This window comes from Lepidochelys kempii, chromosome 13, assembly GCF_965140265.1.
Source record: "Lepidochelys kempii isolate rLepKem1 chromosome 13, rLepKem1.hap2, whole genome shotgun sequence".
In the NCBI taxonomy this organism is placed as follows: Eukaryota; Metazoa; Chordata; order Testudines; family Cheloniidae; genus Lepidochelys; species Lepidochelys kempii.
In genome coordinates, this window is record NC_133268.1 from 13,421,171 (window position 1) to 13,434,245 (window position 13,075).

At 40.2% G+C, this 13,075-nt stretch overlaps 1 long non-coding RNA gene across 1 annotated transcript; it reads left to right on the forward strand.

Annotated features, from left to right (window-relative positions):
• The first annotated feature begins 3,189 nt into the window (after nt 1-3,189).
• LOC140897066 (uncharacterized) lies at nt 3,190-5,049 on the forward strand. Its single transcript, XR_012154672.1, has 2 exons — nt 3,190-3,434; nt 4,035-5,049. It is a non-coding gene; the product is annotated as an uncharacterized lncRNA (long non-coding RNA).
• The last annotated feature ends 8,026 nt before the right edge of the window (nt 5,050-13,075 follow it).

The following is a 13,075-nucleotide window of genomic DNA, read 5'->3' on the forward strand; positions in this document are numbered from 1 at the left end:
TGGTTCGGTAGGCATGGGGGCTCATAGGGGTAAAGAACAATTAGCTGTTGTTTCCTATTGTGGTATATGTGATTGTCACTCATAAGTCTTACTTCTCTTGCTATGTTCTTCACAGCATCTGTGTTCATGGAGCACTCTCACTGCCTCCTGAAGATAATGAAAGGGCCCTGACTACTGAGTGAAGGTCACTCAAACAATACAGCATAACACAGAATCACTGCCTGCTGCTTTACAAGATTCTTTGGGCTGGTACTTACTAGCTACCTGGCAACCCAGAGGGAGAGCTGAGGATTAAGCATTGTGCTTGCACAGAGAGAGAGAGAGAGAGAGTGTTGCACAAAGGAATGGGTAAAACCCCAGGAAATAAGTAGCAACAAAAATCAATACAGACAGATGTTCAACCAAAATGAAATATTTTTCATTAAAATAAGAGCAAGTGCAACAGACGTCGGACTAAATACTTGAGCTGCACTGAAACAGAACCAATATAAGTCTGTGTCTGGCTGATGGTTACTATCAGAGTGCCAGAGAGAACAAGGAAAGGCAGTGACTCAAAGCAAGAATGCAGAGGAATAAATGCTAAAAGAACAAGCACTTTCCTTGTGACACTGAGGGAGAAATCCTGGTCTCATTGCACTCTAAACTATTTCATTGATGTTGTTAGGATTAGGATTTCATCCAGGGCTACATATCATACCTAAGCAAAAGTGTCTGACAATTTGCCACCCTTCTTTCGGACAAAAACTCATGCCGTCTTTCATCTGAGAGAGAAAATTCTTGTTTGATTTCACTGTCTAATCTGTTTCCACTTCAGTACATTAGACAGATACACAGACAATGCCATGATGGGGTTGCAATATAGAGAGAACTAATTTGGGAAACCAGTTTAGGCAAAAAAGCATTTCTCCTATTTTAATTTACCTGACTATTATCAACCACTGTGGTGTGGGTACTATGATGAGCATGGTGATAGATCGATGAGCAAACTCTCTCAGTCACCTGCCCTTGGTGCTCAGATGATATCTGAGGAACTCATAAGTCTTAAGAAAAGAGATGGAATCTATGGAGAGAGATGGCATTGACACCTAATGTTGAAGGAAAGCCTGTTGATGTTTAATACATTGAAGAAATTGTCCAAGAACAGATCATCCATGTGAAAAAAAGCACTTGACACCTCCAAGGACAGTGAATTCTTGGGTGATCTGTATAAGTATTGGTTGCTCAAGGTGCTACAAATGGAGGACCAGAAGTTCTCAAGACTGTGGCCGTCTAACTATTGATTCAAGTTAGTGCTTTTGAAAGATAGCACTGACCTACACAAGGCACAATGTAAAGACACGCCACTACCCAGACACAGCAATCCTGACTTGTCAGACCTGTGCTATTTTAGTTCTGGGCTTCTCTTGAATAGAGATTGCCAAATATTCCAAATTATTGCAAGGTTGTGTGGGATATAGATAAATAATGACTAGAATGAGAGGCTGGACTAGGTGACCTCTTGAACTGCCTTCCAGCCCTGAATTTCTATGATTCTATGATATCCTATGGCCAGAGATACGTGAAACCTGACTTTTGCTTTTTGCACTAGTTCATTTGGATATTTTCTTCAGTTCTTACAGGTCCAACTCCCTGAATTTTGCTTTGAGATTTGGGTTGGACACCAATTCCATCTAGTTTTATATTAAAACCAAGTGAAATCACCAGGCTGAGCTTGACACAACATCAACAGTGGTCTCAGTTTCACTCAGCAAGTATGTGGAGGAATTGGGGCCGAGATCGGAGATGGTAGCAAAACCTGAAACCAGGTGAGTTTCATTTTTTCTTTTCTTTTTTTTTTTTTTTTAATCTTGAGAAATGGGGATATAAGATGGGGCAGCTGACTTTCATCTTGGGAGTCCTGGTCCCAAACTTTATTCGTGTTTGCCCACAAGTAGTGCTGTATAACACTTTTACCCAGTTTGACAATGAATGCTTTGCATAAACTTTTGACACAAACAGCATTTGAACCTCATCTCCAGAGGTGAATGTCTATTGCATCATACAGCACCTTCACCATCACCCTACCACAATTTTCTCAATGTTAAAAGAAATTATACTCAGTAATTGAAACGGTAATTCAAACATGTCTCATAATTGGAACTGGACAAAAAAAGGGGGACCTTTTCTGTGCAAAATTTTTATTTTTTAATAGAAATTTAAATATCAAAACTTTCAGCCTAAAATCAAAATTTTTCAGTTTTTGTTAATTTAATTCTTCAACAAAAAAACTGAAAATTTATGCAGAAAATTAACACTTTTAATGAAAAATTATGTTGTCAAAAATTTTTTTCCCATCAAAAACAGCTTTGACAGAAAATTTTCCATAACCCCTACCAATCACCTTCTTCTCTTAGCTAGTAAATTCCTCAACATGTACACTAAGTCCAAGAGAATAGATACCAAACTGTCATATTGTGAAAGAGAGACAGACATGGTCTCTTTCATTCAAATTATTGCAAATACCAAGATGCAAGTGGTATAAATGATAGCTGAATAACTCTTCTTGTTATAGCAGTACTATGTCTAATACCAACATGTGTGTCAGTTCAAGGCTGCCGTTTGTTAAGTTTAATTTTACATAGATTAATATCAGACTTTTTTTTTCTTTTTCTCTTGAGATTCCATACATCAAAGCCATCTCAAATTAGCCTTTGCTCCGTTTTCCCCCACCCCCTTCCTCTTTTCTCCTCACAGGCTAGTTACTGCAAGAGCTGAGTGACCTATTTGTAGAAAATAATTTGTTTTGACAAATTTAGCACTTTATTTAGTTTGCATCATAACTGTGCTTTTTATAAATGTGGTCATTATTAAAACTGATTAGATACACATTTTATAATTCAGTTTATGGGCTGTTCATAAACTATTCACATTAGCTATGTCTTTGGAGATTTACTCTATTATTCGTGGTGTGGAACTGGTCACTTTAGTCACATGGTACTGTTTTTGCTCAGTTTGGATGACACACTTTTTGTATACAGGAGAGAAATCAAGACGATGTCAAGATTACTACAAGAACAATTCCTTCACGAATATATTGTGACAGGGTTGGGTCAGATGGCTACAGGAGAGTGACAGAAGGCAGATATATCAGCCCCAGGTTAAGTAGGTCCCTTTTCCCTGGGTAAGGTAACAGGGAAGGTTCCAGAACAATCAGGAACCTTCTGGAGACAATTAAGACAAGCTGATTAGAACACCTGCAGCCAATCAAGAAGCTGCTAGAATCAATTAAGACAGACTAATTAGGGCACCTGGGTTTAAAAAGAACCTCATTTCAGTTTGTGGCGTGCGTGTGAGGAGCTGGGCGCAAGAGGCACTCGGAGCTGAGAGTGAGAACACGGATTGTGGGAGGACTGAGGAGTACAAGCATTATCAGACACCAGGAGGAAGGTCCTATGGTGAGAATAAAGGTGTTGGGAGGAGGCCATGGGGAAGTAGCCCAGGGAGTTGTAACTGTTGCACAGCTGTTCCAGGAGGCACTCTAGACAGCTGCATTCCACAGGGCCCTAGGCTGGAACCTGGAGTAGAGGGCGGGCCTGGGTTCCCCCCAAACCTCCCAACTCCTGGTCAGACACAGGAGAAGCTGACCTGGACTGTGGATTCATGAAAATGGCCAAGCTGAGGGCTGCCGTGAATCTCCGAGGCGAGCAAATCTGCAAATAAGCAGAAGACCCACCAAGGTAGAGGAGGAACTTTGTCACAATATATTCACACAATGTTTGAGAGTCTTTTGCTTTCTGCAAATATTGTTGCAAACAAAAAAAAACCCTCACTCATCCAAATAGTCACAGATAAATTAAATCAGTCAAATAATGCCCTCTAAAGCAATCTATAGAATTTATTCAAACAAATGTTTGCAACTGTTTTTGCAGTGTTTCCCAGCTCTGGTCACTTTGCATTATTAGTAATAACATGGCCAGGACAAACGGTACTTGACATTGTATGAACATATGCAAATACACAGTCCCTGTTTCAAACAGCTTGTATTTTACTTGTAGCTAATGCCTCCCTTGAGGCTGCCATGCATGCCACCAGGTGAACTGCTGAAGACTATTGCACCAGCCATGAACCACTCGATCAACAACGTTGCTAAACACCAGAACTTTGTGATGCCTGGATTCTACCAACTTAAAGAGATGCTATCTGATCCTCAGCTTATTGTCTCTCTCTTCAGTTCCTCTGAAGGGAAACAATCTGCATTTTGTGTGCACACTCAAGCTGGCTTCTTCAAAGTTAATTGCTAACGTCTAACTTTACATTATCTTCCTTTATTTTTCCCTTCCAGAACTTAACATGCACATTAGCTCCTTCTACAAATAACTTCCACTGCAGTTTTAGTGCTGTTATGCTTGTCAATGTTTTGAATCCCTGAACAGAAAACAAAGTAAGCAGGTGTTTTCATCATGCAATTCCTCCCAAGATCTTATGTGTTTTTGTTTGTTCAGAATTTGATTTGTGTAAAGCAAAGCTTCTTCTTTTATTAGTCAATGTGGCTTGCTTGATCAATTTGTCTACTACCTAATGTGACTACATTGTATATTTTAACTTGCTGACATCTAGCAACTGAGGATAGACCAAGTTGCAAGATCAAGGATTAGGAAGCACTGATTTCATATTTAATCTTTCAAAAACAACAGAAATTGGCAACCCTTCTTAGCACTCTATAGGCAAAGAAAAGGATGCCTCCAAAATAATAAATTTTCAGTTAAATACTCATGCTTTTCAGTTATGAGGCACATTTAAATAAGACAAAAAGAGAATAAATCATAACACGCAAATAAGTGCAATGAAAATGTAACAGATAAAGCTCTTCCAATTTGTGTAAAACATTTATAGTGCCTATATTTTACATTGATTTACTCCAGAGTGAATTTCTCAGAGGAATAATATGTCTGGGAGAATATATAAAATACCACACAGTATTTGCTGCTATCCTAAGTGGTATGATCATAAATAATTAAACTAAACTATGCTTGTCAAATCAATGAACAAAGTAAATCTGGTGATGCCATACCTTTGCTTTTATTGCTGTTGTATTTATCTGCTTACCGACTCATTCACAATTATCATCCAGTCTTTCAGTGAAAATTATGAAGACTCTACAGGTAAGGTGTAGGTCTATGTATTTATTTCTCTTTCCTCATTTTTATATCAAACCAATGTCCATGTATTGTATCCTTGAAGGCATTCATTTGACCAGTCATCTAAAAAATACTAACATCTCAAAGGTTAATATAAATGAGATTCAAATTGTGAAAGATAACAAACAAAGAATTTAGGCCATGTTTACAGGGCGGGGAGAAGCTCTATCCTAAGAAGCAGTGACTCTGAAAAAAATCTGGAGGTTGTGGTGGATAATCAGCAGAATGTTAGCTCCTAGAGTAATACTGTGGACAGAAGAGGTGATCCTGGGATGCATAAACAGAGAAATCGAGTAGGAACAGAGAAGTTATTTTACTTCTGTATTTTGCACTGGTGCGACCGCTGCTGGAATACTGTGTCTGGTTCTGATGCCCACAATTCAAGAAGAACGTTAATAACTTCGAGAAGATTCAGAAAAGAGCCATGAGAATGATTAAAAGATTAGAAAACATGAGTGATAGACTCAAGGAGCTCAGTCTATTGAATTTAACAAAAAGAAGGTTAAGGGGTGACTTGATTACAGTCTAGAAGTACTTATCTGGGGAACAAATATTTAATAATGGACTCTTCAATCTAGCAGAGAAAGGTTTAACACAATTCAATGGCTGGAAATTGAAGCTAGACAAATTCAGACTAGAAATAAGTTGTACATTTTTAACAATGCAAGGAATTAACCATTGGAACAATTTACCAAGGGTTAGGTGGATTCTCCAACACTGACAATTTTTAAATCAAGATTGGATGTTTTTCTAATAGATCTGTTTTAGGAATTATTTTGTGGAAGCTCTATGGCTTGTGTTACACAGGAGATCAGACTAGATGATCATATTGGTCCCTTCTAGCCTTACAATCTATAATGAGACAGGGAAGACTTCTCATTTTACTTTGCATTACTCCTCACTGGGAGAGAGCCTTTCATTCTTTTCAGTTTTCATCAGTGTCTAGTCTTCTTTTGGGTGGAGCAGTTTTCCACATTGCTGTCAGACAACTCCTTTTTTTACTTTTTCTTCCTTCACACCATAGGGTTCCACTTCATAATTCTGTGTTTAATCTTCTGGCTGAGAAGGACTGGCTGAAGCTCCCTCCAAAACTGCACGAGCGGAGCTCCAGGCCTGGGCAGAAAAATTGCTGCAGCAATATTTATGTGTTCCCTCCTTCCTTAGGCTACAGATGATTGTCTTCAAAACTTTGCTTGATAACTGACTCCCTACTAGCCTGGGAGTCAGCTACCAGCAAGTACCATGAACTAGGATCTGAGAGTTGGTAGAACATGGTGTTATTTCTGGATCCTTAGGCAACCTGAGCCCTTCACCCCAGCTATTATGAGGTTCTGTGACAGAGGAGGGCTGCAATTCATTATAAAAATGTACATGTTCTCCATTGAACATTTTTTTTTCACTTTGCTTTTAGTTTATGCCACAAAAAGTGATTGCTATACAATACATATTAACAAAATAACACAGGGAACTGAAAGTGACCCCTATCCTTAGCTTTCCATTGTAAAATAGTCTTGTGACTTTCTTTGGAGAAGCTCTGAGTGAGGGAGGAGGCTGCAGAAAAAACAACAGTCTGCATCAAATAATTAATTACTATAATGCACACACAAAAGGGGGCAGAATTAAGGTTACAAAGGCAACATACATTCTGGCATTTCCTCACTTTTGTGTGCTTGGCTTTCTTACATAAATAACATCCTTTTAACATATATTTCTAGTGTCATAGAACAGTTTCATCTGATAAAAAGCTGGAGATGGGTCTGCATTGGTTGCAATATTTAGGCATGGTTGTTAGTTGCGGTTTTGACTATACAGACCAGTAGACTGGTAAATTTTCAGAATGGAGAGGGGGTAACTAGTGGTGTTCCCCAAGGATCAGTCCTGGGCCCAATCCTATTCAACTTATTCGTAAATGATCTGGAGAAAGGGGTAAACAGTGAGGTGGCAAAGTTTGCAGATGATACGAAACTGCTCAAGATAGTTAAGACCAAAGTAGACTGTGAAGAATTTCAGAAAGATCTCACAAAACTAAATGACTGGGCAACAAAATGGCAAATGAAATTTAATGTGGATAAATGTAAAGTAATGCACATTGGAAAAAATAACCCCAACTATACATACAATATGATGGGGGCTAATTTAGCTACGACTAATCAGGAGAAAGATCTTGGACTCATCGTGGATAGTTCTCTGAAGACATCCACGCAGTGTGCAGCGGCAGTCAAAAAAGCAAACAGGATGTTAGGAATCATTTAAAAAGGGATAGAGAATAAGATGGAGAATATCTTATTGCCCTTATATAAATCCATGGTACGCCCACATCTTGAATACCGCGTACAGATGTGGTACCCTCATCTCAAAAAAGTTATACTGGCATTAGAAAAGGTTAAGAAAAGGGCAACTAAAATGATTAGGGATTTGGAACGGGTCCCATATGAGGAGAGATTAAAGAGGCTAGGACTTTTCAGTTTGGAAAAGAGGAGGCTAAGGGGGGATATGATAGAGGTATATAAAATCATGAGTGGTGTGGAGAAAGTGAATAAGGAAAAATTATTTACTTGTTCCCATAATATAAGAACTAGGGGCCACCAAATGAAATTAATAGGCAGCAGGTTTAAAACAAATAAAAGGAAGTTCTTCTTCACACAGCGCACAGTCAACCTGTGGAACTCCTTGCCTGAGGACCTTGTGAAGGCTAGGACTATAACAGGGTTTAAAAGAGAACTGGATAAATTCATGGAGGTGAAGTCCATTAATGGCTATTAGCCAGGATGGGTAAGGAATGGTATCCCTAGCTCTGTTTGTCAGAGGGTGGAAATGGATTGTAGGAGAGAGATCACTTGATCATTACCTGTTAGGTTCACTCCCTCTAGGGCACCTGGCATTGGCCACTGTTGGTAGACAGGATACTGGGCTGGATGGACCTTTGGTCTGACCCAGTATGGCCATTCTTATGTTCTGGAACTGTTCTGGAGTACAGCAGTTTCTATGCTTTGGATCCTGGATCCTCTGTTAACTCAACTGTCATGCTCCCTGTCTGCAGTCTAAAGACATGAATGACATTAAAAAAAACTCAAACATTCTGGAAGTAATTCTAGTATCCATATAGCCCATCTATGGTATTTCTATAGCTCACATCACTATAGGTCTATAGTCTTGTTTAACTCTGCAGGTCACTTGGTGGTCCAATCCAAACTCTTACTTCAGTTTGCAAGTAACTTTTCTGATGAAGCAATAAATGTCACGCAGCAGGTTGTTTGCCTCGTGCTCTTTTATGTTCATGTGGAAAACACATTCTTTCTTCCAAGTTAGCCTTATTCAAAGCAATTTCTGTTTTTTCTATGAAAATAAATTGTGCACTTACTGTAATTATCTCTGTAAGTATGGGGGAGGATAAATTGCAACTGATTGCCAGTCTACTTTTCTAACCAACTGCCAGGTACAGTTGATTCAGGAACATGCCTTTCCATTATTTTTCTTCTTTAAAAAAAACCTGTGCATCCTTTAGCATTTTTTCCAATTTTGCACAGACTGAAATTAGCTAATTGGAAGCATTAAAGTCATTTCAAAATAATTGAAATTATAGTTATTCTAATATTTCTCTGCTGAGTTTAAAATGCCTGCACTACATGTTCTCTATTAATAACGCAGTACCTAATTTCAGATTCAAGAAGGTGTAATAGAATCATTACAAACTTCATTTGTTTGATCAACAATCAGTCTGATTTACTGGAGATTAAGACAGTATAAGGCTGCCATATTTGGGGTGGGGAGGAACACTGGGGGAAGGAATTAGTGAAAGCAGATGGAAGCAGTACTCAAAGTGGGACACTCATGTAATGCTACAGAGCAGGCCTGAAATCAGGAGCTGAGTACAGGGGATAAAGCAGGAGTTAGTACTGCAAAAATTACATTTTAATAATATTTTGTATTTCTCCAGTGCTTTTCATTCATGGATCCTTAAGCGATTTACAAATATTAATTAATGTATCCTCACAGATTCTTGTGAGTAGGGAAATATTTCTACTATCTTACAGATGACAAAATGGAGGTGTAGAGATGCTAGGTGACTTGTTGATAGAGAGTCAGTGACGAATTCAAGAGTTCTGATGCCTAACTGTTGGAAGGAGAATGATGACCAATGTAAAAGAACTCATTTAGCTTCTCTGCAACAGCCTTGTCTTCCTTGAGTGCTCCTTTAGCACCTCGACTGCCCAGTGGCCCCACTGATTTTTTGGCAGACTTCCTGCTTCTGAAGTACTTAAAACAAATTTTGCTGTTAGTTTTTGTAGTTGCTCTTTAAATTCTTTTTTGGCCTGCCTAATTATACTTTTACGCTTGACTTGCCAGAATTTATGCTCCCTTCCATTTTCCTCGGTAGGATTTATTTCCAATTTCTAAGGGATGTCTTTTTGCCTCTAAGTGCCCTTTTACTCTACTATTTAGCCATGGCAGCATTTTTTGTTGTTGTTGGTCTTTTACTGTTTTTTGTCCTATTTGGGGTATATAATTAGTTTTAGCCTCTATTACCATGTTTTAAATCAGGGGTGGGCAAACTATGGCCTGGGGGCCGCATCTGGCCCTTCAGACATTTTAATCCAGCCCTTGAGCTCTTGCCAGGGGCAGGGTCCGTGGGTGTGCCCCACTCCGCACGTACCATAGCTCTGTGAGGCTCCCAGAAGCAGCGGCATGTCCCCCCTCTGGCTCCTACGTTAGGGGCAGCCAAGGGGCTTCACATGCTGACCCTGCCCCAAGTGCCGCCCCCACAGCTTCCATTGGCCAGGAACCATGGCCAATGGGAGATGAAGGGGTGGCACCTGTGGACTGGGCAGCGTGAAGAGCTGCCTGGCTGCACCTTTGTGTAGGAGCCAGAGGGGGACATGCTGCTGCTTCTGGGAGCTGCTTGAGGTAAGTGCTGCCAGAGACTGCACCTCTGACCCCTCTCTCACGCCTCTATTCCTGCCCCAGCCCTGATCCCCCTCCTGCCTCCGAACCCCTTGGTCCCAGCCCAGAGCACCCTCCTGCACCCCAAACCCTCCTCCCCAACCCCACCCCACAGCCCGCACCCCCAGCTGGAGCCATAACCCTCCCTGCACACCCCAACCCCCTGTCCCAGCACAGAGCCCCCTCCGGTACACTGAAGTCCTCATTTCTGGCCCCACCACAGAGCCCTCACCCCCTCCCACATCCCAACCTCCAATTTCATGAGCATTCTTGGCCCGCCATACAATTTCCATACCCAGATGTGGCCCTCAGGCTAAAAAGTTTGTCCACCCCTGTTTTAAATAGTTTCCATGGAGCTTGCAGGCATTTCACTCTTCATTCTTTTAATTTCCATTTAACTAGCTTCCTCATTTTTGTGTAGCTCTCCTTTTTGAAGTCAGATGCTACTGTGGTGGTTTTTTTTAAAATTTCCTCCCCTACAAGGATGTTAAACGTAATTACATTAGGGTAATTATTACTGATCAGCTATATTAATCTCTTGGACCAGATCCTGTGTTCCACGTAGGACTAAATCAGGAATTGCCTCTCCCTTCGTGGATTCCAGGACCAGTTGATCCAAGAAGCAGTCATTAATGATGTCTAGAAATTTTATCCCTGCATCATGTTCTGAGGTAACACATAGTCAATATGGGGATTGGTGAAATCCTCCATTATTATTGGGTTTTTTTTGGCTTTTGTAGTCTCCCTAATCTCCCTGAGCATTTCACAATGGTCGTCACCATCATGGTCAGGTGGTTGGTAATGTAGTCCTACTGCTATACTCTTATTATTCAAGCATGGAATTTCTACTGGTAGTACTATACACTATAGTGCCATGGCCTACTTATATTTGGACGCTGGTATTGCCATGTCCCATTGATTATCATCATTCCACCAAGTTTCTGTGATGCCTATTAAATCAGTGTCCTCCTTTAATACCAGCAACTAAAGTTCACCCTTCTTAGTATTTAGACTTCTAGCATTTGTATACAAGAACTTATAAAAGTTACCAATATTTAGTCATCTACCTTCATATGATGTAACTGAATGGGACTCTTTTTAGTTTGCCTCTTCCTCTTCAGTTTCTACCTGTACTTTTATCCTTTCCTCTTGAGTAGGAAATAGAATATCCCCTTTAATAAATCTTCCCCTAAGGGATGTCTCTACAGGCTACAGCCTCGTTAGTGAGCTCTCAGCCTAGCAGGTAGGCTGCTTGGTTCAGCACACAAAACAGGCCACACTATAAACTACAATTACGCAAGCATACAGCAAGCAAGCAAGCACATAAACAAATACCCTAAGAATCAAGTAGTCTCTCTTCCTTCCCCTGGAGAACTCCCTTGCAAAACTCCCCTGTTTGCTGCTGTTGTTCACTAGCTCACATTCTTCTATTGTAGAACAAATCCAGACAAATTGGCATAGAATTAAAGGGCAAGCACAGGAGGGAAGGTCTCCCCAGGAGATGTTGCAGCAACTGTCAGCTAATGGCAGCCCTCTCTTGAAAGGGTTGGGCTGCCATTGGTCAATATCAATGCTTCTAACAAGCATGAGAAGTGGCTGGTGGATGCTGTGACATGGACTATAAAAAGCAGGGATCTTTCTGCTCTGTCCATGCTACTGCAAAATGTTCTTTCTGAAAGCTTGCATTCTAAACATTAACATATATAAAGAATTACACTTTATGAACAAAGAGGGGCAGATGGGTGGAAATCCAACTTTTGGGCCAGGCTGCCTTCTCAGTTGTTTTTATAGCTTCTGATATGAACCATAATGGAACCTTTCATCCTCTCCTCCAGATTCTGTTATTACACCTTAAATTATCACCCTTCTCAGAGGGCCAAATTCTGCTCTCCATTGCAATAACAAAAAACTGCCCTGAAATTAATAGATTAGACGGAAGCAATTAATGAGGTCAAGCGTAGGTTGTTCTGGTATAAATCCTGGTTTCTGTCACATTTAGTTATTTCAGTCAAGCACCTGTAGATTTTCATTGATTTAAATAAGACCAACATTTTTAGGCACATCCATCTGTGCACACAATCCTTATGAAAATAAAACCTGCCCTCCTCCCTAGGCTTCACAGCCCAAGCTCCAGCTTCACAGGGCTGTCTGCACAACTATTTTTAGAGTACTAGCATGAGCCCCGCTAGCCCAAGTCTGTTGACCCACACGGGGTGCTTGCTCCAAAATGCTGGGTAGAGAAACCCATAAAGGGCCCTGTTCTCTTCTCCCTTATACTGAAGCAAAACAGGGGCGACACTGGAGAAGTCAATACAGTTATACTAGTATATATTTGGGTGCCAGGAAGAGGAAAATCAGGGCAATATGTCCATACAAATGCACAATTGCAGGGTTTTGGTCATAGAGAAACTGCAAATTTAGCATAGGCATTTAGGAAGACTGGTTGAAACCTTGTACCAAAATATAAAATGCATAAAGATCTTATTTTATTTCAAAATTAAGGAGAAACCACACCATGGTGGGCGTGATCCCAAATAACAGCAATTCTGTTTCTTCCCATAGCATCACTGGCACTCCTTCCTCAAATGGTTTGTCATGTTCTCATCCTCCCATATGATTTTGTTCCCCTCCAGTTTGTTTTCATCCACAATCTAAGATTTCTAATTTCCATAAAGCTTTGGTGATTTTTTTTTCTTAAATAGAGATGGTAAGGACTCGATAGGACTTTTGATATTTCCCCTCAACATATTATCCAGTAGCAAGGCATTTATTTATGCTCTAATGCTCTCTGTTATGCTAACAAGAGAAGCTTGGAATCGTTTATAGTACAGACTTCTCCAGATGAAGCAGTTTTCGCAGAGTTTGAAACAAGCATAGATAAATCTATATTTGCTATGCTCTTGACATGTACCCGTTAGTGTAATGTATTATTTCCACTCATACAAAGACGCATAGAC